The sequence below is a fragment of the Musa acuminata genome, chromosome BXJ2-1 (genome assembly GCF_036884655.1).
Source record: "Musa acuminata AAA Group cultivar baxijiao chromosome BXJ2-1, Cavendish_Baxijiao_AAA, whole genome shotgun sequence".
NCBI lineage: Eukaryota > Viridiplantae > Streptophyta > Magnoliopsida > Zingiberales > Musaceae > Musa > Musa acuminata.
This window is the reverse complement of record NC_088338.1, coordinates 26,263,822-26,288,571: the sequence shown is the minus strand read 5'-3', so window position 1 is coordinate 26,288,571 and position 24,750 is coordinate 26,263,822. Positions and strand designations below refer to the sequence as shown.

General features: G+C 44.3%; 10 pseudogenes; all 10 read right to left on the bottom strand.

Annotated features, from left to right (window-relative positions):
• Positions 1 to 4,205: 4,205 nt before the first annotated feature.
• LOC135599499 (5S ribosomal RNA) lies at positions 4,206 to 4,326 on the bottom strand (annotated as a pseudogene).
• Positions 4,327 to 4,676: 350 nt separating this feature from the next.
• Positions 4,677 to 4,797, bottom strand: LOC135599343 (5S ribosomal RNA; annotated as a pseudogene).
• Positions 4,798 to 5,148: 351 nt separating this feature from the next.
• On the bottom strand, positions 5,149 to 5,269 carry LOC135599520 (5S ribosomal RNA; annotated as a pseudogene).
• Positions 5,270 to 5,619: 350 nt separating this feature from the next.
• Positions 5,620 to 5,740, bottom strand: LOC135604439 (5S ribosomal RNA; annotated as a pseudogene).
• A 350-nt stretch (positions 5,741 to 6,090) lies between these two features.
• On the bottom strand, positions 6,091 to 6,211 carry LOC135599523 (5S ribosomal RNA; annotated as a pseudogene).
• A 346-nt stretch (positions 6,212 to 6,557) lies between these two features.
• On the bottom strand, positions 6,558 to 6,678 carry LOC135599227 (5S ribosomal RNA; annotated as a pseudogene).
• Positions 6,679 to 17,344: 10,666 nt separating this feature from the next.
• Positions 17,345 to 17,465, bottom strand: LOC135599420 (5S ribosomal RNA; annotated as a pseudogene).
• A 2,234-nt stretch (positions 17,466 to 19,699) lies between these two features.
• On the bottom strand, positions 19,700 to 19,820 carry LOC135599432 (5S ribosomal RNA; annotated as a pseudogene).
• An 821-nt stretch (positions 19,821 to 20,641) lies between these two features.
• On the bottom strand, positions 20,642 to 20,762 carry LOC135599498 (5S ribosomal RNA; annotated as a pseudogene).
• Positions 20,763 to 21,112: 350 nt separating this feature from the next.
• LOC135599342 (5S ribosomal RNA) lies at positions 21,113 to 21,233 on the bottom strand (annotated as a pseudogene).
• Positions 21,234 to 24,750: the final 3,517 nt, after the last annotated feature.

Below are 24,750 nucleotides of genomic sequence, written 5' to 3'. Positions count from 1 at the left end.
AAAAATTCGTGGTTGTTGTGTGTTCAAAAGGTGGTTTTCCGTATGTCTTCTTCGCATGCTCGTATTTGATGATACCCGGATCAAAGGTCCAGCTTTGTAAAGATTTGTGCTCCCTTTCATCTAGCAATTCATCTACTATTGGAATAAAGTATTTGTCCTTGATGATTGTGCCATTGAGAGCTCGGTAATCAACACATATTCGCCTTGTTCCGTCCTTCTTGCGTACAAGTAGCACCGGCGAAGAGTAGAGGTTGCAACTTGGCCGAATAACTCCAGTTTCGAGTATCTCTTTTATAATCCTTTCTATTTCATCCTTCTGGAGATGTGGATACTGATATGGCTGAGCATTTGCTGAAGATTTGCCTGGAAGAATCATTATACAATGATCATGCCGACAGGTAAGAGGTAGGTTGCGCGGTTCGTCAAATATATTTGAAAATTCAGCAAGCAAAGGAAGTAGATTTGGATCTTCAAATTCTGTTGGCTCTCCCTTAGTTTGCTGCTCAAGTTGTACCAAAAAGCCGCTGCATGCTTTATGCAAAACATTCTCCATTTGTTGTGTGCAAATCGTTGTTATGTCGCCCCCACGTTTCCCGTGCAATGTCACCTGTTTCTCCTTACTGTAAAATTTAATAATTAGTTTCATAAAATTCCAAGAAATATCACCTAATGTCGTCAACCATTTAATTCTGAGCATGGCCTCATGATTGTTAAGAGGGAGAAGGAAGAAATCTGCAATTATCTCTTGGTCCTGCAGCAATAGTTTCTCCTGCAAGCGCCTATGATCACTATTCAAAATCCGTCCGTCGGTGACCTTAACATCAAACCTGCAGCGATTCTCGATATGTAATGATATCTGAACAGCAAGCTTACTATTTAGGAAGTTAGTAGTACTGCCCGTGTCGATAAGAACAGTGATTGGTTGTTGTTTGAGAAGGCCTCCAATTTTCATCGTTTGCGGGTTTGAGTAGCTAGCTAGTGTATGTACCGTAACTTCGGTCGGTTGTGGCTCTTCTTCTGCATCTTCTTCTTCATGTTCAAGGCTCTCTTTTGGATGTTTAATGACCTCTTCTTCTATCGGTTCAATCATAAGAAGTCCCCCTTTACTACAGCGATGCTCACGGCTCCACGGCTCGTCACAATGCCAACATAACCCCTTCGCATATCGCTCCCGAAGCTCTTCTCTTGTTAACCTCTTTAGTGTAGGGACTTGGTCGACAGTAGGGGGGGCTGAGGGCTTCAATATTACTGGTTGAGGAGAGACCCTAGTCCTCCGAGCTTCATGGTTCAATTGCTCCTCTTGATGTCGTGCGAAAGAGATGGCTGCCATAAGCGTATACGGTTGTCGCGCTTTAACTTCTCCTCGGATCTCCGGCTTCAAGCCCTCAATGAAGGTCCACAATAGCTATTTTTTAGACCAATCATGAGTTTGATTAGATAACCTTTCAAACCTGGTTTGGTACTCCTGAATGGTGGAGGTTTGTTGGATCTTTGCTAGTTGTTCGTCAATATTCTCGTAATCGGTTGGTCTAAAGCGAATCAGCAGTCCTTCTTTGAATTGTTGCCATGAAAGGAATCCATAAGTATGTTCAAACCAGTCAAACCACTGTATAGCATCCCCTTCAAGATGTATAGCTGCAATTTTCACCATAGATACATCCGCGGTTTTGTGGTACCGAAAATATCGCTCCGCGCGCGAGATCCAACCAATCGGGTCTCCTTCTTCCCATCTAGGGAAGTCCACTCTCATGCATGGATAGTTGGGGTTGGTCATAGAGCTTCCCCTCTCTTGGAAGTCATATCTTTGGGGTTGGTGTGATTGGGCAAAGCTCTCTCCTTGATGTGATTTCTTCGGGCTTAGTGGTCGGCCCAATCTGAGTTCGGTAAAGAGCATCCGAATCTTATCCTCCATTCGCGCCTCCAAGGCTTCGAATTTAGCATTGATTACCTCCTTAGATGCCATAATATATGCCTCCAAATCTATGATGTTAAGATCTCTCTTTTGTTGTTAGGTTAAAGGCATGTATAGGTTGAGAGAAGTGATGGTCAAAAGGGTTGGCGGATTGGTGGATGTAGGCTACGATTTAGGCTTGTTTTGTGGCAGTTTTAGGTGCAGTTTGAGGGTGTGGTTTTGTAGAGTTTTAGGGCTGTGGTTGAAAGTTTTGGATCTGTGGTAGATGGTAGCAAAGGTTTGACAGAAATCCGTGGAAGTTGCAGCAAGTATGTGCTGTCTTGTAAGAGTAGAATTGTCATCGAAGAAACAACGGTTTCTCGACGTAATTTTCACCAAAAACTTGAGAGAATTGAGGAGGGAATTGATAGCAAAATCACAGTTTATATGACAGCAAGGATATCTAATTTAATCAAGAAATTTTCGGCAGTATAACAGCAAGGAAATTGGTGCAAGTTGCAATTGCAGAATTATCGTCGAAAAATTTCAGCGGGTTACGATGAAAATTTGCAGCAACATAAAATCGTTTTTAGAGATGAATTTCTTAATAGATCAATCTTAGATGGAAGCCAAGATGATCTATGAACTGTATAAGAAATTTCATTCAAAAATATTGCAAATAGATGGATTAAGGCAATGATATGCAGCTGAAATTTTCTGCAGCATAGATTTTCAAGTGCAGCAGATTAGACATAAAAGATCAGTAGCTTATATTGAGAATTTTTCGATGAAACCAAAGGGAAATCTACTGTTAGGAAGTGTTAAAGATGTCATAAAAATTTCGTAGAAATTTGGATAGAAAAAGCACAGTAGCAAGATCAAACAGATGGTGCTATGCGGCTTGAATTCTGTAATTCAAGTGCAGCAGATTGGACATAAAAGATCAGTAGTTTATATTGAGAATTTTTTGATGAAACCAAAGGGAAATCCACTGTTAAGAAGTGTCAAAGATGTCATAAAAATTTCGTAGAAATTTGGATAGAAAAAGCACAGTAGCAAGATCAAACAGATGGTGCTATGCGGTTGGAATTCTGCAATGTATCTTTCGTCGTAGAGATGAAAACTTTGTGACGAAAAGTTTATGCAGCAATATAGGAACGATTTTTTTTTTTTTTTTTTGGATTTTCGAATATGGATAACTAAATTGCAGCAGCAGTAAGGTAGGAAACCAGAACCTGTTGCAATTCACGGGGAGATCAAAGGATGATCCGTGGTGGTGGAGATGATGGCGGAATTCGATGACGATCTTTTAAGCAATTGTGGGAATTGCTTTGGATGGTTGTGGAGGGTTGATGGATGGCTGTGAAAGGGCAGCGAGACGCCAAGAACGCTGCTCTGATACCAGGTGTTAGAACCCTTGCAGATTCTAAACTTGGGGTTGATCTCTTTAGGGGATCGGCCTCCTTGGAACTCTATAGGGGTTCCTCCCTCCAAGTTGCTGCTCAAAGGCTGCAGAAAAGATTCATCTATTGCTTGAGAAAAGAGGAGGAATACATGGCTATTTATAGGGCTTCTAAACCCTAACTCCTAATAGGACTCCTACTTAAGACTCTTACTTCTAACCAACTCCTAATAGGACTCCTACTCAAGACTCCTATTCCCTTACAACTCCTAATTCTTCTATAAGAAAAAACCTCCTACATGAATGCCCCTCTCAATTAGGACTCTCCTAGCTAGAGTCCTAACAGAATGTCCCTCTCAATTAGGACTCTCCTAGCTAGAGTCCTAATAGTTTTACATGAATGTCCCTCTCAATTAGGACTCTCCAAGCTAGAGTCCTAACAGAGTGACACACGAGGACTTCCCAGGGGGTCACCCATCGTAGTACTACTCTCTCCAAAGTCGGCGCTTAACTTCGGAGTTCTGTTCCGATCCGGTGCTTTAGTGTTGGCATTATCACACCCGTTTCACGTACTTTGTCCCTCGCCTATGTGCTCGTCGCGGCAGTCGCATCAACGTACGGAGCCTCTTGCCTGTCACAAAATCGTCGGCGCTTTCTCGAACGTTCAAGAAATCCCTATTGCAAGCTCTCTCCGAGCCCTAGCCCAATGACTGCGTATCGGTCACGGCAAGCACGCGTCGAAACCATCGGCACTTTCTAGAACGATATCTGAATCGCTATTGTGACCCCAATCCGGAAAGCTATCTCCGAGCCCCACGATACTGACGGCGTAGCGGTCACGGCAAATTCCGAGCCCCAAAACAATCGTCTCGGAGGTCTACGGGAGATGTTTCGTATCTCGGGACGCAAAAAGGAGTGACACACGAGGACTTCCCAGGGGGTCGCCCATCGTAGTACTACTCTCTCCAAAGTCGGCGCTTAACTTCGGAGTTCTGTTGCGATCCGGTGCTTTAGTGCTAGCATTATCACACCCGTTTCGCGTGCTTCGTCCCTCGCCTATGTGCACGTCGTGGCCGGCACATCAACGTCCGGAGCCTCTTGCCCGTCACAAAACCGTCGGCGCTTTCTCGAACGTTCACGAAATCCCTATTGCAAGCTCTCTCCGAGCCCTAGCCCAACGACTGCATATCGGTCATGGCAAGCGCGCGTCGAAACCATCGGCACTTTCTAGAATGATCTCGGAATCGCTATTGTGACCCCAATCCGGAAAGCTCTCTTTGAGCCCCACGATACTGACAGCGTAGCGGTCACGACAAATTCCGAGCCCCAAAACAATCGTCTCTGAGGTCTACGCGAGATGTTTCGTATTTCGGGATGCAAAAAGGATTGAAACACGAGGACTTCCCAGGGGGTCACCCATCCTAGTACTACTCTCTCCAAAGTCGGCGCTTAACTTCGGAGTTCTGTTGCGATCCGGTGCTTTAGTGCTGGCATTATCACACCCGTTTCACGTACTTCGTCCCTCGCCTATGTTGCACGTCGCGGCCGGCGCATCAACGTACAGAGCCTCTTGCCCATCACAAAACCGTCGGCGCTTTCTCGAACGTTCACGAAATACCTATTGCAAGCTCTCTCCGAGCCCTAGCCCAACGACTGCGTATCGGTCACGGCAAGCGCGTGTCGAAACCATCGGCACTTTCTAGAACGATCTCGGAATCGTTATTGTGACCCCAATCCGGAAAGCTCTCTCCGAGCCCCACAATACTGACTGCGTAGCGCTCACGGCAAATTCCGAGCCCCAAAACAATCGTCTCGGATGTCTACGGGAGATGTTTCGTACCTCGGGACGCAAAAAGGAGTGAAACACGAGGACTTCCCAGGGGGTCACCCATCCTAGTACTACTCTCTCCAAAGTCGGTGCTTAACTTCGGAGTTTTGTTGGGATCCGGTGCTTTAGTGCTGTCATTATCACACCCGTTTTGCGTGCTTCGTCCCACGCCTATGTGCACGTCGCGGCCGGCGCATCAACGTACGGAGCCCCTTGCCCGTCACAAAACCGTCGGCGCTTTCTGGAACGTTCACGAAATCCCTATTGCAAGCTCTCTCCGAGCCCTAGCCCAACGACTGCGTATCGGTCACGGCAAGCGCGCGTCGAAACCATCGGCACTTTCTAGAATGATCTCGGAATCGCTATTGTGACCCCAATCCGGAAAGCACTCTCCGAGCCCCACGATACTAACGGCGTAGCGGTCACGGCAAATTCGGATCCCCAAAACATTCGTCTCGGAGGTCTACGGGAGATGTTTCGTATGTCGGGACGAAAAAAGGAGTGAAACACGAGGACTTCCCAGGGGGTCCCCCATCCTAGTACTACTCTCTCCAAAGTCGGCGCTTAACTTCGGAGTTCTGTTGGGATCCGGTGCTTTAGTGCTGGCATTATCACACCCGTTTCGCGTGCTTCGTCCCTCGCCTATGTGCACGTCGCAGCCGGCGCATCAACGTACGGAGCCTCTTGCCCGTCACAAAACCGTCGACGCTTTCTCGAACGTTCACGAAATCCCTATTGCAAGCTCTCTCCGAGCCCTAGCCCAACGACTGCGTATCGGTCACGGCAAGCGCACGTCGAAACTATCGGCACTTTCTAGAATGATCTCGGAATCGCTATTGTGACCCCAATCCGGAAAGCTCTCTTCGAGCCCCACGATACTGACAGCGTAGCGGTCACGACAAATTCCGAGCCCCTAAACAATCGTCTCTGAGGTCTACGGGAGATGTTTCATATGTCGGGATGCAAAAAGGAGTGAAACACGAGGACTTCCCAAGGGGTCACCCATCCTAGTACTACTCTCTCCAAAGTCGGCGCTTAACTTTGGAGTTCTGTTGCGATCCGGTGCTTTAGTGCTGGCATTATCACACCTGTTTCGCGTGCTTCGTCCCTCGCCTTTGTGCACGTCGCGGCTGGCGCATCAACGTACGGAGCCTCTTGCCCGTCACAAAACCGTCGGCGTTTTCTCGAACGTTCACGAAATACCTATTGCAAGCTCTCTCCGAGCCTTAGCCCAATGACTGCGGGTCACGGCAAGCGCGCGTCGAAACCATCGGCACTTTCTAGAACGATCTCGGAATCGTTATTGTGACCCCAATCCGGAAAGCTCTCTCCGAGCCCCACGATACTGACTGCGTAGCGCTCACGGCAAATTCCGAGCCCCAAAACAATCGTCTCGGAGGTCTACGGGAGATGTTTCGTATGTCGGGACGCAAAAAGGAGTGAAACACGAGGACTTCCCAGGGGGTCACCCATCCTAATACTACTCTCTCCAATGTCGGCGCTTAACTTCGGAGTTCTGTTGGGATCCGGTGCTTTAGTGCTGGCATTATCACACCCGTTTCACGTGCTTCGTCCCTCGCCTATGTGCAGGTCGCGGCCGGCGCATCAACGTACGGAGCCTCTTGCCCGTCACAAAACCGTCGGCGCTTTCTCGAACGTTCAAGAAATCTCTATTGCAAGCTCTCTCCGAGCCCTAGCCCAACGACTGCGTATCGGTCACGGCAAGCGCGCGTCGAAACCATCGGCACTTTCTAGAACAATCTCGGAATCGCTATTGTGACCCCAATCCGGAAAGCTATCTACGAGCCCCACGATACTGACGGCGTAGCGGTCACGGCAAATTCCGAGCCCCAAAACAATCGTCTCGGAGGTCTACGGGAGATGTTTCGTATCTCGGGACGCAAAAAGGAGTGACACATGAGGACTTCCCAGGGGGTCACCCATCGTAGTACTACTCTCTCCAAAGTCGGCGCTTAACTTCGGAGATCTGTTGCGATTCGGTGCTTTAGTGCTCGCATTATCACACCCGTTTCGCGTGCTTCGTCCCTCGCCTATGTGCACGTCGTGGCCGGCACATCAACGTCCGGAGCCTCTTGCCCGTCACAAAACCGTCGGCGCTTTCTGTCACGCCCCTAAAAATATCCATTATATTTAAAATCTTTCGTCACAACTAACCCAGGATCCAAACACACATTTGAGGTCACTAAGAAAACATTCAGATCAAAAATTTCACTTCTATAATCTACCAATTCATAACCCTGTACAATTCATAAACATAGCACACATCACTCGATAATTCATACAATCTAAACTCGACTCATCAAAATAAAAACCACAATATAAATCCACAAGTGGGGAAATCCATGCAGTCACCACAATCATCGATTTACCATAAGTTCATATCATTACACAAATTTAATTTAACATTCCAAAACCCTATACATGAGGGATCCTTTAACTTACACAAAATCCACAGGTTTAGATTTATAGTCACATTTCATTAGATGCAAGGTAGCTTATACACAACTACATATATGCTAACAAAAGTTCTGCCCAACGTCTTCTAAACTTTCCACTGCCTCAGCCCATTCTTAACATTTAAGCAAGCGATACGCTATCTTGAAAAATTTATCAACAAACGGGGTGAGCATAAAGAGCTCAGCAAGTGACTAACATATCCATAACAAAATAGTACAATTTCCAAGAGATACAGTATCAAAACACAAAAGCAGAATATACGATCTCGTATACATAATATCATTAGGAGCAGAATCATAATTGTCCTTTTTAATCATACATATTTGGTTCCAGACAGATGGGGCATAGAGTAATTGGAGCATATCAGAAACAAAGGAAACATATCGGAGCTTATCAATGGCATATAAAATGTTCCAGAACACATCAACGATCTATGGAACATTACGAAGCAAACTCAATAGTGAATGAAGCATTTCAGAGCATATCAAACTCATATGTCGTACAGAAGCTCAAACGTCGTCCTTGACGTTGCAATCATATCATACTTATCCAGAGCACGAACCAAAAATAACTCACCAAAACTCTGGATGTCATATCAAACATATAGAGGGTGTAGTGGGATCTCAGTCAGAATGTGATTCATCCATTTCTGAATGACCACCTGACAAAAGTCTCCCACGTCTGGGAGCTCCATCCACCCACGTCTAGGTGAAGTCAGAGGGGGCCGGCAGAGCATCGCAGGCTCTATGCATAACTCCCTTTACCATTTCTGGCAAAGGTTCACAACTCCCTTTACCATTTCTGGCAAAGGTTCACAACTCCCTTTACCATTTCTGGCAAAGGTTCACAACTCCCTTTACCATTTCTGGCAAAGGTTCACATTATCCCACACACCAGAGTACAAGAAGGCAGTTTCAACAATAAGCAGCATATAACGGAAGCACACGCGGAACAACCAAACATACATGTGCCTTTTCAAAAACAATGATGCAAGGAACAAATCTCTCACAAAAGTATACATTTTAGGAAAGAATTGGAAGCAAGAGTGTACAGGGATTCCAAGCAATCATAATCAGCTCAATTCCAATAAGAAGGTTAGACAAATTCAGATATCCAAAGGAATGGAACCAAATACGCGAAATCAACCAGAGCTCGATTTCGGACAGAATTCCAGTGGCACATCAAACAAATATTTTAGAATAACAATTATGCTCCAATACCCATAATAAGGCTATGGTCGAATCATATATCAATCTATATTAAGATGGAACAGATTTCATATGAAACAGGGTTCCCAACACTGAGTTACCTCTGATTTGGTAACACAAGGTCAAAATCACAATCACTGTGTCACAGAATTTATAGGGTCGGAATCAACAGACGATAGGGTGGGCAATTAAACTCCAAAATTTTCAAACTATATGTCAAAAGAGAGAATTTCAAGTCTACTTTCAAATAAAATCAGTTTGATACAAATCAGAATTTTCAACAGGGAGTTATAGGCGTTTTAGTATCGAAAGGTCAGAAATCTGAACTCTGTTTTACAGCGTCTATAGGCTCTTTTGAAACAAATTTTTGGGTAAGTATTCGGTGTCCAAAATCTACAAAATCGGTGTCAAAAGAAACACATACGAGTCTAATTTCAAACAAAATAGTTCCTGCCTGAATTCTCATTCTATATTAAAACTTATAGCCGAAACAGTGCTTAGGGGTCAGTTTACCGAAAGACTTTCAGAATCCATGGTTTAAGTCCAAAGAGAGATATATCAGTTTCTAAATAGAAATCTTCCAATTTATTTTGAATCAACATAAAAACAGAGTCAAATACTTATGTAGGATGGGGTTAGAACACTTGCCTTTGCAAATCTTGACCCGAAATGACAAGATTAAAGCAAGAACCCTAAAAGCCCCAATTTTCTTTCTCTTCTTCTTCTTCTTCTTCTTCTTCTTCTTTCTTTCTTTCTTTCCCTGATCACCCACGAGCTGCCTCCTCTGCTTCCTTAACAACGAAGGCAGAGAGGCTTAAGCGGTGGAATTTGTCATTTGGTGCATTTTGCAGTTTAGTCCTTGTTTTTATCATATTCACGATTAGGTCCTTAGGGTTTACATATAGATCCTCAGATTTTTTTTTGAACAGATCTCCCAAATCTTAAAAATAAGTTACCTCTGATTCATACTCTATTTCTTGTGTCAATTAAAAATAGATGCTTACATTATCACCAGAAATATTATACGAAAATTCGGAAATGAGGGGTGTTACACTCTCCCCCCCTTAAAAGAAAAATTTAGTCCTCTAAATTTATCGTACCTCTATTCGATGAAAAGACGAGGATACACCTTTTTCATTTCCTCTTCTAGCTCCCAAGTTGTCTCTTCTCCAGAATGATGTCTCCAATTTACTTGAACCAATGGGATGATCCGATTCCTTAGGACTTTTTCTTTCTTATCAATAATCTGAATAGGCTCTTCCACATAGGATAGATCTTTATCGAACTCCACCAGCTCATACTTAATGATGTGAGAAGGGTCATACATATACTTTCTAATCATCGAGACATGAAATATATCATGGACATGGCTCAATGCTGGTGGCAAGGCAATCCTGTAAGCGACAGAACCAACCCTCTCAAGAACCTCAAAAGGTCCAATAAATCTTGGGCTTAATTTTCCTTTCTTCCCAAACCTCATAATGCCTTTGGAAGGGGAGACTTTTAAGAATACAAAATCTCCGATTTCAAACTCAATATCTCGTCTTCTATTGTCAGCATAACTCTTTTGACGACTCTGAGCAGTTTTTAACCTTTTCCTTATTACTTGAATTTTCTCGGTAGTTTCTTGTACCTTGTCCGGTGCTAATAGCTTTCTGTCTCCAACTTCCTCCCAACATACAGGTGTTACGCACTTTCGCCCATATAGAGCTTCATAAGGAGCCATCTGAATACTTGAATGATAACTATTATTATACGTGAACTCAACAAGTGAAATATCCTTATCCCATTCACCTTTCCAATCCATAACATAGGCTCTAAGCAAATCCTCAAGTGTTTGAATTGTTCTTTCTGACTGACCATCAGTCTGAGGATGATATGCAGTACTAAACTTGACTTTAGTGCCCATCGACTCCTGCAATTTTCTCCAGAATCTAGAGAGAAATCTGGAGTCTCTATCAGAGATAATCTCCTTTGGAATACCATGAAGTCTTACTACTTCATTAACATATAAATCTGCAAGTCTATCAAGTGAATAAGTCATATTAATCGGTAGGAAATGCGCAGATTTTGTTAACCTATCAATGATAACCCAAATAGCATCATGCTTCCTCGAGGTTCTGGGTAGTCCTGAAACAAAATCCATAGTAATACATTCCCATTTCCATTCAGGAATAACTAAAGGTTGCAACAACCCTCCAGGTCTTTGGTGTTCTACTTTGATTTGCTGACAAGTCAAACATTTCGAAACATACATTGCCATTTCTTTCTTCATGCCTTTCCACCAATAATGACTTCGAAGATCTCTATACATCTTAGTGCTCCCAGGGTGTAGGGTGTACTTTGAAGTATGACTTTCAGTTAGGATTTGATTCTTGATAACTAGTTCATTTGGTACACATACTCTCTCCCCAAATCTCAATAGGCCATCCTTTGAAATTTGAAATTGTGGCTTCAATCCCTTTTCTACTTCACTCCTCAAGTAGATTAAATGTGGATCTCGTAATTGTCCTTCCTTAATTTGTTGCATAAGATCAGACTGCACTTGAATGGAGGCCATCAGAATCATCGAGTCTTGCTCTTTCCTCAAAGCTTTCAAATCAAAATTTTCTTCTATTAGCTTCCATTGCTTCACGACCAGACTAGCCATAAAACTTGTAGATTTCCTACTAAGTGCATCAGCTACAACATTGGCTTTGCCCGGGTGATAACGGATGGTACAATCATAATCCTTCAAAAGTTCAATCCATCTTCGCTGCCTCATGTTTAACTCTTTCTGAGTGAAAATATATTTTAAACTCTTGTGATCAGTAAAGATTTCAAACTGCCGACCATACAAATAATGTCTCCAAATCTTTAAAGCAAAAATAATTGCTGCCAATTCCAAATCATGAGTTGGGTAATTCAGTTCATAACCTTTAAGTTGCCTAGAAGCATACGCAATTACTCTCCCTTCCTGCATCAAAACACATCCTAGGCCCTTACTTGAAGCATCAGTATAAACTACAAACTCATCATTACCCCTTGGAATAGTGAGAATAGGGGCACTAGTCAATCTTCTTTTTAACTCTTGAAAACTTTGCTCACAATCATCACCCCATACAAATTTCATATTCTTCTTAGTGAGTTTGGTGAGAGGTTGAGCAATTCGAGAAAATCCCTCCACAAATCTCCTGTAATAACCTGCCATGCCCAAGAAGCTCCTAACTTCTGTCACATTTGTTGGTACTTCCCATTCAACTACAGCTTCTATTTTCCTTGGATCAACAGATATACCCTTTCCTGAAATCACATGGCCTAAGAAGGCAACTTCATTCAACCAAAATTCACATTTGCTGAACTTTGCATACAACTTCTTTTCTCTTAGTATGGACAATACCTTCCTCAAGTGTTCCTCATGCTCCTGATTACTCCTTGAATACACCAATATGTCATCAATAAATACAATTACACAGATATCCAAGAGCTGTTGAAATGTCCTATTCATTAGTTCCATAAAAGCTGCAGGGGCATTAGTCAAACCAAAAGGCATCACCAAGAATTCATAATGACCATATCGAGTTCTGAAGGCTGTTTTTGAAATATCCTCCTCTTTGATCCTCAACTGATAGTAACCTGACCTCAGGTCAATCTTAGAGAATACTTGTGCACCCTGCAGTTGATCAAACAAATCATCAATTCTAGGTATGGGATATTTGTTTTTGATGGTCACCTGATTCAACTGTCTATAATCAATACAAAGCCTCAATGTTCCATCCTTCTTCTTCACTAATAGTACCGGAGCACCCCATGGGGATACACTGGGTCGTATGAAACCCTTATCTAATAATTCTTGTATTTGCTTCTTTAATTCTTCTAACTCAAGTGGTGCCATTCTGTAGGGAGGCTTAGATATTGGGGTTGTACTGGGGACTAGATCAATAGCAAATTCACCCTCTCTATCTAGAGGTAAACCAGGCAAGTCATCAGGAAATACATCAGGGAATTCTTTGACCACTGAAATTTCATCTATGTGGGTTTCCTGATTTGAATGCTCCTTTACACACACCATATAACAAAGACAACCTTTCTGCATAAGATGATAAGCTTGAAGTGCGGATATCAAGCAAGGAGGCAAATCATGCTTAATGCCCTCAAAGAAAAATATAGGCTGATCTGGTATGCAGAAGGTAATTATTTTTTTGTAACAGTCAATACTAGCGTGATGAGAAGATAACCAATCCATGCCAAGTATAATATCAAAACCCTGGATCTCTAGGAGAATCAAATCAGCAAGGAGTTCATGGTCTCCAATAGAGATCAAACAAGATGGGTAGACTACGTTTGTTGCCAATGAATCTCCAACAGCAGTTGTTACATATAGCATATAATCCAGGGGTTTAGGTAGAATATCCAAGTGACAAGCAAAGTGTTGTGAAACAAATGATAAGTTGGAGCCGGGATCAAACAAAACTTTTGCATTTCTTTTAGAAACATGAAGAATACCTTCCACCACAGATTTAGAAGCTTTAGAATCTTGTTCCGTGATAGCGTACACTCTAGCATGGGCTGAGGGTCTAGGAGACAGTGGCTCTCTTTTCCTGTTCAGTGGGCAATCTTTTATTTGATGACCTAGCTTTCCACAACTAAAACATGCTCCAGTCACCCGAAAACACCGACTCGTTTCATGATTTGATCCACATTTTTCACATAACTGAGTCCTCCCCCATGGTTTCCTTTTCTCAAATCCAGATGTCTTAAACCTCTTGTTACTATCTTCATATTTATTTTCTCTCCTGCTTTTGCTAGTAAATTTGTCCCTTTGGCTCTTGCCAATGATTTCTTGAATTTCTTCCATGTCTCTTTCAATTTTCAAAGCTCTTTCTACCGTATCAGCATATGTTTGTAATTTTAAAGCTGACATTCGGCTTCTTATTGCTGGCCGTAATCCCCTTTCAAACCTTCTTGCCTTTCTAGATTCATCATCAGTCATATGTGTGGCAAACCTGGAGAGCTCAGTAAATCTAGATTCATACTTTGTAACCGTCATACTTCCCTGGATAAGGTTCAAGAACTCCAATTCTTTTTGCTCTCTCATACAATCGGGAAAATATTTGTCGTAAAACTTTTCTTGGAATAACTTCCATGTCATTTGCTCATGTTTGATTTCAGACATCCTCTTAATCATTCTCCACCAGTGTTCAGCTTCTCCTTCCAGCATAAAGGTGGCAAGAAAAACCTTTCGTTCATCAGAGTAACTTAGGGCATCAAATATTTTCTCTATCTGCATCATCCATCGTTCCGCCACCATTGGATCAGACTCACCACTGAAACTGGGAGGACTAAGCTTCTTAAACTGTCCAATTCCCAACCCCGTCCGGTTTGATGTCTCTATTCCATCATTACTTCCTTGTTGGACAGGTTGTTGTTGTTGTTGCATCACTTGTGCCATAGTCTCCAAAGTCCGCATAATACCACTCAATTGATCAGTAGTAGATGCAACAGGAGAACCAGATGATCTCGTCATCCTTGCTTCCTAAAACATCAAAAGAACATTTTCTTTGATCAATCTCTAAATGATAGTCAATAAACCTCAAAAAAAACATAACATTCTTAGTGATTCTCAAATCATGCTCTGATACCACCTCTGTCACGCCCCTAAAAATATCCATTATATTTAAAATCTTTCGTCACAACTAACCCAGGATCCAAACACACATTTGAGGTCACTAAGAAAACATTCAGATCAAAAATTTCACTTCTATAATCTACCAATTCATAACCCTGTACAATTCATAAACATAGCACACATCACTCGATAATTCATACAATCTAAACTCGACTCATCAAAATAAAAACCACAATATAAATCCACAAGTGGGGAAATCCATGCAGTCACCACAATCATCGATTTACCATAAGTTCATATCATTACACAAATTTAATTTAACATTCCAAAACCCTATACATGAGGGATCCTTTAACTTACACAAAATCCACAGGTTTAGATTTATAGTCACATTTCATTAGATGCAAGGTAGCTTATACACAACTACATATATGCTAACAAAAGTTCTGCCCAACGTCTTCTAAACTTTCCACTGCCTCAGCCCATTCTTAACATTTAAGCAAGCGATACGCTATCTTGAAAAATTTATCAACAAACGGGGTGAGCATAAAGAGCTCAGCAAGTGACTAACATATCCATAACAAAATAGTACAATTTCCAAGAGATACAGTATCAAAACACAAAAGCAGAATATACGATCTCGTATACATAATATCATTAGGAGCAGAATCATAATTGTCCTTTTTAATCATACATATTTGGTTCCAGACAGATGGGGCATAGAGTAATTGGAGCATATCAGAAACAAAGGAAACATATCGGAGCTTATCAATGGCATATAAAATGTTCCAGAACACATCAACGATCTATGGAACATTACGAAGCAAACTCAATAGTGAATGAAGCATTTCAGAGCATATCAAACTCATATGTCGTACAGAAGCTCAAACGTCGTCCTTGACGTTGCAATCATATCATACTTATCCAGAGCACGAACCAAAAATAACTCACCAAAACTCTGGATGTCATATCAAACATATAGAGGGTGTAGTGGGATCTCAGTCAGAATGTGATTCATCCATTTCTGAATGACCACCTGACAAAAGTCTCCCACGTCTGGGAGCTCCATCCACCCACGTCTAGGTGAAGTCAGAGGGGGCCGGCAGAGCATCGCAGGCTCTATGCATAACTCCCTTTACCATTTCTGGCAAAGGTTCACAACTCCCTTTACCATTTCTGGCAAAGGTTCACAACTCCCTTTACCATTTCTGGCAAAGGTTCACAACTCCCTTTACCATTTCTGGCAAAGGTTCACAACTCCCTTTACCATTTCTGGCAAAGGTTCACATTATCCCACACACCAGAGTACAAGAAGGCAGTTTCAACAATAAGCAGCATATAACGGAAGCACACGCGGAACAACCAAACATACATGTGCCTTTTCAAAAACAATGATGCAAGGAACAAATCTCTCACAAAAGTATACATTTTAGGAAAGAATTGGAAGCAAGAGTGTACAGGGATTCCAAGCAATCATAATCAGCTCAATTCCAATAAGAAGGTTAGACAAATTCAGATATCCAAAGGAATGGAACCAAATACGCGAAATCAACCAGAGCTCGATTTCGGACAGAATTCCAGTGGCACATCAAACAAATATTTTAGAATAACAATTATGCTCCAATACCCATAATAAGGCTATGGTCGAATCATATATCAATCTATATTAAGATGGAACAGATTTCATATGAAACAGGGCTCCCAACACTGAGTTACCTCTGATTTGGTAACACAAGGTCAAAATCACAATCACTGTGTCACAGAATTTATAGGGTCGGAATCAACAGACGATAGGGTGGGCAATTAAACTCCAAAATTTTCAAACTATATGTCAAAAGAGAGAATTTCAAGTCTACTTTCAAATAAAATCAGTTTGATACAAATCAGAATTTTCAACAGGGAGTTATAGGCGTTTTAGTATCGAAAGGTCAGAAATCTGAACTCTGTTTTACAGCGTCTATAGGCTCTTTTGAAACAAATTTTTGGGTAAGTATTCGGTGTCCAAAATCTACAAAATCGGTGTCAAAAGAAACACATACGAGTCTAATTTCAAACAAAATAGTTCCTGCCTGAATTCTCATTCTATATTAAAACTTATAGCCGAAACAGTGCTTAGGGGTCAGTTTACCGAAAGACTTTCAGAATCCATGGTTTAAGTCCAAAGAGAGATATATCAGTTTCTAAATAGAAATCTTCCAATTTATTTTGAATCAACATAAAAACAGAGTCAAATACTTATGTAGGATGGGGTTAGAACACTTGCCTTTGCAAATCTTGACCCGAAATGACAAGATTAAAGCAAGAACCCTAAAAGCCCCAATTTTCTTTCTCTTCTTCTTCTTCTTCTTCTTCTTCTTCTTTCTTTCTTTCTTTCCCTGATCACCCACGAGCTGCCTCCTCTGCTTCCTTAACAACGAAGGCAGAGAGGCTTAAGCGGTGGAATTTGTCATTTGGTGCATTTTGCAGTTTAGTCCTTGTTTTTATCATATTCACGATTAGGTCCTTAGGGTTTACATATAGATCCTCAGATTTTTTTTTGAACAGATCTCCCAAATCTTAAAAATAAGTTACCTCTGATTCATACTCTATTTCTTGTGTCAATTAAAAATAGATGCTTACATTATCACCAGAAATATTATACGAAAATTCGGAAATGAGGGGTGTTACACTTTCTCTAACGTTCACGAAATCTCTATTGCAAGCTCTCTCCGAGCCCTAGCCCAACGACTGCATATCGGTCACGGCAAGCGCGCGTCGAAAACATCGGCACTTTCTAGAATGATCTCGGAATCGCTATTGCGACCCCAATCCAGAAAACTCTCTTCGAGCCCCACGATACTGACAGCGTAGCGGTCACGACAAATTCCGAGCCCCAAAACAATCGTCTCTGAGGTATACGGGAGATGTTTCGTATGTCGGGATGCAAAAAGGAGTGAAACACGAGGACTTCCCAAGGGGTCACCCATCCTAGTACTACTCTCTCCAAAGTCGGCGCTTAACATCGGAGTTCTGTTGCGATCCGGTGCTTTAGTGCTGGCATTATCACACCCGTTTCGCGTGCTTCGTCCCTCGCCTATGTGCACGTCGCGGTCGGCACATCAACGTACGGAGCCTCTTGCAGGTCACAAAACCGTCGGCACTTTCTCTAACGTTCACGAAATCCCCATTGCAAGCTCTCTCCGAGCCCTAGCCCAACGACTGCGTATCGGTCACGGCAAGCGCGCGGCGAAACCATCGGCACTTTCTAGAACGATCTCGGAATCGATATTGTGACCCCAATCCGGAAAGTTCTCTCCGAGCCCCACGATACTGATGGCGTAGCGATCACGGCAAATTCCGAGCCTCAAAACATTCGTCTTGGAGGTCTACGAGAGATGTTTCGTATCTCGGGACGCAAAAAGGAGTGACACACGAGGACTTCCCAGGGGGTCACCCATCGTAGTACTACTCTCTCCAAAGTCGGCGCTTAACTTCGGAGTTCTGTTCCGATCCGGTGCTTTAGTGTTGGCATTATCACACCCGTTTCACGTGCTTCGTCCCTCGCCTATGTGCTCGTCGCGGCAGTCGCATCAACGTACGGAGCCTCTTGCCTGTCACAAAATCGTCGGCGCTTTCTCGAACGTTCAAGAAATCCCTATTGCAAGCTCTCTCCGAGCCCTAGCCCAATGACTGCGTATCGGTCACGGCAAGCACGCGTCGAAACCATCGGCACTTTCTTGAACGATATCTGAATCGCTATTGTGACCCCAATCCGGAAAGCTATCTCCGAGCCCCACGATACTGACGGCGTAGCGGTCACGGCAAATTCCGAGCCCCAAAACAATCGTCTCGGAGGTCTACGGGAGATGTTTCGTATCTCGGGACGCAAAAAGGAGTGACACACGAGGACTTCCCAGGGGGTCGCCCATCGTAGTACTACTCTCTCCAAAGTCGGCGCTTAACTTTGGAGTTCTGTTGCGATCCGGTGCTTTAGTGCTGGCATTATCACACCCGTTTCGCGTGCTTCGTCCCTCGCCTTTGTGCACGTCGCGGCCGGCGCATCAACGTACGTAGCCTCTTGCTCGTCACAAAACCGTCGGCGCTTTCTCGAACGTTCAAGAAATCCCTATTGCAAGCTCTTTCCGAGCCCTAGCCCAACGACTACGTATCGTTCATGGCAAGCGCGCGTCGAAACCATCGGCACTTTCTAGAACGATCTCGGAATCGCTATTGTGACCCCAATCCGGAAAGTTCTCTCCGAGCCCCACGATACTGACGGCGTAGCGGTCACGACAAATTCCGAGCCCCAAAACAATCGTCTTGGAGGTCTACGAGAGATATTTCGTATCTCGGGACGCAAAAAGGAGTGACACACGAGGACTTCCCAGGGGGTCACCCATCGTAGTACTACTCTCTCCAAAGTCGGCGCTTAACTTCGGAGTTCTGTTCTGATCCGGTGCTTTAGTGTTGGCATTATCACACCCGTTTCACGGGCTTCGTCCCTTGCCTATGTGCTCGTCGCGGCAGTCGCATCAACGTACGGAGCCTCTTGCCTGTCACAAAACCGTCGGCGCTTTCTCGAACGTTCAAGAAATCCCTATTGCAAGCTCTCTCCGAGCCCTAGCCCAACGACTGCGTATCGGTCACGGCAAGCACGCGTCGAAACCATCGGCACTTTCTAGAACGATATCTGAATCGCTATTGTGACCCCAATCCGGAAAGCTATCTACGAGCCCCACGATACTGACGGCGTAGCGGTCACGGCAAATTCCGAGCCCCAAAACAATCGTCTCGGAGGTCTACGGGAGATGTTTCGTATCTCGGGACGCAAAAAGGAGTGACACATGAGGACTTCCCAGGGGGTCACCCATCGTAGTACTACTCTCTCCAAAGTCGGCGCTTAACTTCGGAGATCTGTTGCGATTCGGTGCTTTAGTGCTAGCATTATCACACCCGTTTCGCGTGCTTCGTCCCTCGCCTATGTGCACGTCGTGGCCGGCACATCAACGTCCGGAGCCTCTTGCCCGTCACAAAACCGTCGGCGCTTTCTCGAACGGTCACGAAATCCCTATTGCAAGCTCTCTCCGAGCCCTAGCCCAACGACTGCATATCGGTCACGGCAAGCGCGTGTCGAAAACATCGGCACTTTCTAGAATGATCTCGGAATCGCTATTGCGTCCCCAATTCGGAAAACTCTCTTCGAGCCCCACGATACTGACAGCGTAGCGGTCACGACAAATTCCGAGCCCCAAAACAATCGTCTCTGAGGTCTACGGGAGATGTTTCGTATGTCGGGATGCAAAAAGGAGTGAAACACGAGGACTTCCCAAGGGGTCACCCATCCTAGTACTACTCTCTCCAAAGTCGGCGCTTAACATCGGAGTTCAGTTGCGATCCGGTGCTTTAGTGCTGGCATTATCACACCCGTTTCGCGTGCTTCGTCCCTCGCCTATGTGCACGTCGCGGTCGGCACATCAACGTACGGAGCCTCTTGCAGGTCACAAAACCGTCGGCACTTTCTCTAACGTTCACGAAATCCCCATTGCAAGCTCTCTCCGAGCCCTAGCCCAACGACTGCGTATCGGTCACGGCAAGCGCGCGGCGAAACCATCGGCACTTTCTAGAACGATCTCGGAATCGATATTGTGACCCCAATCCGGAAAGTTCTCTCCGAGCCCCACGATACTGACGGCGTAGCGGTCACGGCAAATTCCGAGCCCCAAAACAATCGTCTTGGAGGTCTACGAGAGATGTTTCGTATCTCGGGACGCAAAAAGGAGTGACACACGAGGACTTCCCAGGGGGTCACCCATCGTAGTACTACTCTCTCCAAAGTCGGCGCTTAACTTCGGAGTTCTGTTCCGATTCGGTGCTTTAGTGTTGGCATTATCACACCCGTTTCATGTACTTCGTCCCTCGCCTATGTGCTCGTCGCGGCAGTCGCATCAACGTACGGAGCCTCTTGCCTGTCACAAAATCGTCGGCGCTTTCTCGAACGTTCAAGAAATCCCTATTGCAAGCTCTCTCCGAGCCCTAGCCCAATGACTGCGTATCGGTCACGGCAAGCACGCGTCGAAACCATCGGCACTTTCTAGAACGATATCTGAATCGCTATTGTGACCCCAATCCGGAAAGCTATCTCCGAGCCCCACGATACTGACGGCGTAGCGGTCACGGCAAATTCCGAGCCCCAAAACAATCGTCTCGGAGGTCTACGGGAGATGTTTCGTATCTCGGGACGCAAAAAGGAGTGACACACGAGGACTTCCCAGGGGGTCGCCCATCGTAGTACTACTCTCTCCAAAGTCGGCGCTTAACTTCGGAGTTCTGTTGCGATCCGGTGCTTTAGTGCTAGCATTATCACACCCGTTTCGCGTGCTTCGTCCCTCGCCTATGTGCACGTCGTGGCCGGCACATCAACGTCCGGAGCCTCTTGCCCGTCACAAAACCGTCGGCGCTTTCTCGAACGTTCACGAAATCCCTATTGCAAGCTCTCTCCGAGCCCTAGCCCAACGACTGCATATCGGTCATGGCAAGCGCGCGTCGAAACCATCGGCACTTTCTAGAATGATCTCGGAATCGCTATTGTTACCCCAATCCGGAAAGCTCTCTTTGAGCCCCACGATACTGACAGCGTAGCTGTCACGACAAATTCCGAGCCCCAAAACAATCGTCTCTGAGGTCTACGCGAGATGTTTCGTATTTCGGGATGCAAAAAGGATTGAAACACGAGGACTTCCCAGGGGGTCACCCATCCTAGTACTACTCTCTCCAAAGTCGGCGCTTAACTTCGGAGTTCTGTTGCGATCCGGTGCTTTAGTGCTGGCATTATCACACCCGTTTCACGTACTTCGTCCCTCGCCTATGTTGCACGTCGCGGCCGGCGCATCAACGTACAGAGCCTCTTGCCCATCACAAAACCGTCGGCGCTTTCTCGAACGTTCACGAAATACCTATTGCAAGCTCTCTCCGAGCCCTAGCCCAACGACTGCGTATTGGTCACGGCAAGCGCGCGTCGAAACCATCGGCACTTTCTAGAACGATCTCGGAATCGTTATTGTGACCCCAATCCGGAAAGCTCTCTCCGAGCCCCACAATACTGACTGCGTAGCGCTCACGGCAAATTCCGAGCCCCAAAACAATCGTCTCGGATGTCTACGGGAGATGTTTCGTACCTCGGGACGCAAAAAGGAGTGAAACACGAGGACTTCCCAGGGGGTCACCCATCCTAGTACTACTCTCTCCAAAGTCGGTGCTTAACTGTTAGAACCCTAACAGATTCTTAACTTGGGGTTGATCTCTTTAGGGGATCGGCCTCCTTGGAACTCTATAGGGGTTCCTCCCTCCAAGTTGCTGCTCAAAGGCTGCAGAAAAGATTCATCTATTATTTGAGAAAAGAGGAGGAATACATGGCTATTTATAGGGCTTCTAAACCCTAACTCCTAATAGGACTCCTACTTAAGACTCTTACTTCTAACCAACTCCTAATTCTTCTATAAGAAAAAACCTCCTACATGAATGCCCCTCTCAATTAGGACTCTCCTAGCTAGAGTCCTAACAGAATGTCCCTCTCAATTAGGACTCTCCTAGCTAGAGTCCTAACAGTTTTACATTAATTTCCCTCTCAATTAGGACTCTCCAAGCTAGAGTCCTAACAGACCCGCCCTCTTCAAATCAGCCTTGTCCTCGAGGCTGATGATTCGTGAATTCTGGGAATTTGATCTTCAAGTTATCATAGTTCTCCCAAGTGGCATCTTCTATTGGTAGGTTCGCCCACTGTATTAGCACTTCATTAGTGGGTCGTCGTCGTCGAGTCATGATCCGTCGATCAACAATAGCACTTGGCAGGGTCTGGAGTTCTCTTTGGGTAGTCATATTTGGTGGGTGGCTTTGGGCTGTTTTCAAGCACCTATTTAAAACTTCCGTCTGGCCATCGATTTTTGGGTGATATGCCATACTCCTTTTCAATTTAGTACCCTGCATATGGAATAACTTTGTCCAAAATTTGCTCGTGAAGATGCAAGTAGAATTTATCGTAAGCACAATACGTCCCTTATAGTGTAATTCTTTTGAGTCCCAATTGTAATGAGCCATGGGGCTTGGTGCTTCCTCCAATTTTTTTATAATCTTACTAGTCTCTGAATCTTCCTGCCATTCCATCTTAATATCCTTAAGAAAGTCGCTGGTTGGAAGTAAAACGACCGAAAATTCAACTTGCTCAGGTAGCTGCGAAAGCGCATCTGCAACAACATTCTCTTTCCACATTTTGTAAGTTATTTCATAATCAAATCCAAGAAGTTTTGTTACCCATTTTTGCTGCTTGGGGGAAGATATCTTCTGCTCCAAGAGATATTTTCGGCTTTTATGGTCGGTCTTGATTTTAAAGTATCGCCTGATCAAGTACAATCTCCACCTCGTTGCTGCGCGCACAATGGCGAGCATCTCCTTATCATATGTTAACTTATTTTGATAGGAGGGAGATAATGCCTTGCTAGTGTATGCGAGTGGTCGACCATCTTGCATGAGAATGACTCCAATTCTGACTCCAGATGTGTCGGCCTCAATAATGAAGGGTCGGTTGAAATCTGGTAGTGTTAGCACCGGCGTCGTCGTCATGGCTGCCTTAAGTTTGTCAAAGGCAGCGGAGGCTCTGTCCAACCATTGGAAGACATCTTTTTCTAGTAAGGAAGTAAGTGGTGCGCTGATCTTTCCATAGTTTTTCACGAACTTGCGGTAGTAGCCTGTTAAACCCAGAAAGCCATGTAGCAATTTTATGTTTCTCGAGGTCGGCCAGTTTTGCATTGCTCCAATTTTGAAGGGGTCCACTGCAACACCTTCCTCTGATATGATATGCCCAAGATATTCCACCTTTTGTTGCAGAAAGCAAAAATTCGTGGTTGTTGTGTGTTCAAAAGGTGGTTTTCCATATGTCTTCTTCGCATGCTCGTATTTGATGATACCCGGATCAAAGGTCCAGCTTTGTAAAGATTTGTGCTCCCTTTCATCTAGCAATTCATCTACTATTGGAATAAAGTATTTGTCCTTGATGATTATGCCATTGAGAGCTCGGTAATCAACACATATTCGCCTTGTTCCGTCCTTCTTACGTACAAGTAGCACCGGCGAAGAGTAGAGGTTGCAACTTGGCCGAATAACTCCTGTTTCGAGCATCTCTTTTATAATCCTTTCTATTTCATCCTTCTGGAGATGTGGATACTGATATGGCTGAGCATTTGCTGAAGATTTGCCTGGAAGAATCATTATACAATGATCATGCCGACAGGTAAGAGGTAGGTTGCGCGGTTCGTCAAATATATTTAAAAATTCAGCAAGCAAAGGAAGTAGATTTGGATCTTCAAATTCTGTTGGCTCTCCCTTAATTTGCTGCTCAAGTTGTACCAAAAAGCCGCTGCATGCTTTATGCAAAACATTCTCCATTTGTTGTGTGCAAATCGTTGTTATGTCGCCCCCACGTTTCCCGTGCAATGTCACCTGTTTCTCCTTACTGTAAAATTTCATAATTAGTTTCATAAAATTCCAGGAAATATCACCTAATGTCGTCAACCATTTAATTCTGAGCATGGCCTCATGATTGTTAAGAGGGAGAAGGATGAAATCTGCAATTATCTCTTGGTCCTGCAGCAATAGTTTCTCCTGCAAGCGCCTATGATCACAATTCAAAATCCGTCCGTCGGTGACCTTAACATCAAACCTGCAGCGATTCTCGATAGGTAATGATATCCGAACAGCAAGCTTACTATTTAGGAAGTTAGTAGTACTGCCCGTGTCGATGAGAACAGTGATTGGTTGTTGTTTGAGAAGGCCTCCAATTTTCATCGTTTGCGGGTTTGAGTAGCTAGCTAGTGTATGTACCGTAACTTCGGTCGGTTTTGGGTCTTCTTCTGCATCTTCTTCTTCATGTTCAAAGCTCTCTTTTGGATGTTCAATGACCTCTTCTTCTATCGGTTCAATCATAAGAAGTCCTCCTTTACTACAGCGATGCTCACGGTTCCACGGCTCGTCACAATGCCAACATAACCCCTTCGCATATCGCTCCCGAAGCTCTTCTCCTGTTAACCTCTTTGGTGCAGGGACTTGGTCGACAGTAGGGGGGGCTGAGGGCTTCAATATTACTGGTTGAGGAGTGACCCTAGTCCTCCGAGCTTCATGGTTCAATTGCTCCACTTGATGTCGTGCGAAAGAGATGGCTGCCATAAGCGTGTACGGTTGTCGCGCTTTAACTTCTCCTCGGATCTCCGGCTTCAAGCCCTCAATGAAGGTCCTCAATAGCTGTTTTTGAGACCAATCATGATTTTGATTAGATAACCTTTCAAACCTGGTTTGGTACTCCTGAAT